At 37.0% G+C, this 3311-nt stretch overlaps 1 long non-coding RNA gene across 1 annotated transcript in view; it reads left to right on the top strand.

The window, feature by feature from the left end:
* The window catches only part of LOC128249748 (uncharacterized), a 29084-nt gene extending 26646 nt beyond the window's left edge, over positions 1–2438 (top strand). The window contains exon 3 of the long non-coding RNA XR_008265841.1: positions 2054–2438. This is a non-coding gene — a long non-coding RNA (uncharacterized LOC128249748). The remainder of the gene's footprint in view (positions 1–2053) is intronic.
* Positions 2439–3311: the final 873 nt, after the last annotated feature.

Below are 3311 nucleotides of genomic sequence, written 5' to 3'. Positions count from 1 at the left end.
AGGAAGGAAGGAAGGAAGGAAGGAAGGAAGGAAGGAAGGAAGGAAGATTATAAATGAGTATCTAACGTTGATATTGTTTTAGGCCCAGACTAAGTATGTTGTTTAAATTCATGTGACAATCAATTATACATCGTTATCTCAATATTCCGTCTAAACTAGGGCGGTGAGCTGACAGAATCGTAAGCACGCCGGGCGACATGCTTAGCGGTATTTCGTCTGTCGTTACGTTCTGAGTTCAAATTCCGCCGAATGTATATTGATGATGATGATATATAGCGTAAGCTCAAAACGTAAAAGACTTTCCCGAGCATCAAACTAATACACCTTCTTGTTGTTCACACACCTATCTTCGTCTTTTATTTTTCTGTCGTCTAAATTACGTAAGTATGAAAATAACACTGACATCTCGTCTTATCAAATATATTTACCAGAATTACATAAAAATATCTTGAAATACTAAAGAGTAAATTTATTCAGTAAAATCGCCATTGGCTTCAACCACGGCCTTCAGACGACTTCGGAATCTGCTGCACCTCTTTTGGACGTTCTCCTTGTTTAAGGTGATGATAATCCTTGTATCCTGCCATAATCCTTGCATCCAGTTCATCTTTGGTGTTACCAGGAGCTTTGTTGGTCTCTCGCTCAACTACGCCCCACACATAATAATCAAGGGGGTTGCTGTCTGGTGAGTCAGGTGGCCAGATGTTAGGGGTGATGTGGTCGCAGAAATTGTCTGACAGCCACGACTGAGTTCTCCTGCTTTTGTGGCATAGTGCATAGTGTGTGGCATAGTGTGTGTGTGTGTGTGTGTGTATGTATGTATGTATGTATGTATACATATAAGAGGAGTGAAGAGGAAAGAGGGAGATACAAAAGCTATGTACCCATATATATTTAAATAAACGTATACACACACATCCATACACGCACACGCATACATATATATTTATGTATGGGGAGAGAGAGACAGAGACAGAAAGACAGAGATAGAAAGACAGAGAGAGAAAGACAGAGACAGAGACAGAGAGAAAACAGGCAGTTGACAGACCGAGAAACCAATCCATACTGACAGGTTATTGCAAGAAGTTTTGTAAAGTTTGTGTCAACTTTTGCCTTCAACACACTTCAACGAACCCTGAAATATTAGTGTTTATATTATCTTCTACAGCATAAATTGTTGGTTCGTACCGCAGCTTCAATTATGTCACATTCTGACACTTTCCTACCCCATCCATATTTCTTTCTTTTTTCATTCTCTTTCGATATTTTCTTCTGTCGACATTCTTAGTTCTTTACTCCTCTCTCATCCCTTTTTTTTCCTTATCGTATTTCTCCTCTGCTCCATATATATATATATATATATATATATATATAGAGAGAGAGAGAGAGAGATAGATAGATAGATAAACATATACACACACACATATATATATATATCTTTTCGTTTGGTCACTTCTGTTTATCTTCGTAATACTTTGTTTTCCAACTCTTGTTTCTCTGTTTTCTCTTTTTTGCTTCTCTTCACCTCTAAAATTCTCTATCACCTTCTCTCCTTCTCTCTCTTCCATTTTTTTCTCCCTATCTCTGTATCTATTTATTTATCTGTCTACCACGCTCTTCTCTCTCTCGTTATCCAATGCTCATCTCCATAATTTATTTTCCTTTTCTGCATCCTACTCTCTCTCTTCCTCTTTGTTTCTCTCTCGATCCACCTATCTATACCTGTCGATCTTCCTCTCAATGTTAAGTCACTATCCCATTTTCCTTGCCTTTTGTCTCCATATTCTCCCTCCACCCGTCCATCCCTCTTTCTATTTTCATTAATTTCACTCGAACGCTTTTCGTGATTGCGTCTTGCAGATACAGAATCTGTTAGCGAGTAAACAACAGCGAAGCAATTTTCAATATTGTATGGACGTGATTAGCTTACCAGAAATAATCAAGAAAATTATAACATTTTCACAAGATACACCATCATCGTTTGTAAAGCTGGAAGGAGACCACGAATGTGAGAACCGATAGTATGACGTTATTTTACACTGGTATTTTGTAGGATCAAAACCTACCCTGAGCAGGTTTGAAATCAGAACAATAAGATGCTGAAATCGATACAACAAATCAGTCACAATCAATCTCCAGCTTCTGGCTTCGGTTGACTCGTATACCAACGGGAGCGGTGTCTATGCTGGTCGTTTACAGCCTCGAGTTTGCGGACGCCTGGGTGCCCACAAAGACAATGCTAGCGGTCCGTGAGACACGTTTAACCCTTTTGATATCAACCCGCTTAAGAATTCCCCTAATTCTATGATATAAATTTCACCTTTTGTTTTAAAATACTTAAATTAAAACATTTCGTCAAAATTTCGCATTAATTTATGGCCCAAATTCCAGCTTGGTATTGGCAAAGTTTATTTATTAAATACTTCCTTTTTCACTGTGGGGTATTTTAGCCGTCACTGAATTCGTAAATTAAATAAATCCGCGTATGTCATATTTAACACTCTCATCTTGCACAGTACAAAAGGAACCGAGTCGACTATTCGTTTCAATTATTCTTGTAGTTTTATCAGCGACTAGCTAGCTCGCTTTGCTACGCTACACTGAGTAAGCATTTCTGGAATTGATTTGCCTCTGGTTCGTCTGAAAATGACAATTACAGAAACAATCAGAAAAATGTACAACGCATAAATCTACGTGAATGTGGTTTGTCAAATGTGACTCTCGAAATATCGGCAGAGTGTCGCCTTTCAGTAAGTGGATTAACGTCTCAATGTCCAGCATGTATTGCGTAGCTATTATGCTTCGTACAATTGACACATTCAAATACATAGAAATAAATAACATATCATGGATGAAATAATAGAAGTAAAGAAACACAAAACAGAGAATAAAAAGACAATACATTATATATTTGCTTAACCACTCGTTGAGCGGAGTAATGCAATGGAGGCTGCTGGACTCATAAGCCAGAGATCTATAGATGGAAACTACTCGTTGCGAAGAAAATAGATACTAATTTTCATACTTATATATCGCAACTGAGTTGTCAGAAAATATACCAACGTAATATCTTCAGAGGAGAAAACATATACCCTGCAATACTGAATCCATAAACACATGCAAGGGTATATTTTTTCCCTTCTGACGATATTATGCTCATGTCATATAGATATAATTTTAATATTTACTTAATATTTACTGAGAATTAATTGAAACAGCTGTAAGTAAAGATGATCATCAATTTGCTGCTAATAATAAACAATTATTAACTTCTCAATCCCTATTTTCTTTTTCTTCTTTCATATATATAT

Source organism: Octopus bimaculoides, chromosome 18 (assembly GCF_001194135.2).
Source record: "Octopus bimaculoides isolate UCB-OBI-ISO-001 chromosome 18, ASM119413v2, whole genome shotgun sequence".
In the NCBI taxonomy this organism is placed as follows: domain Eukaryota; kingdom Metazoa; phylum Mollusca; class Cephalopoda; order Octopoda; family Octopodidae; genus Octopus; species Octopus bimaculoides.
This window is presented reverse-complemented; position numbering and strand designations above follow the sequence as displayed.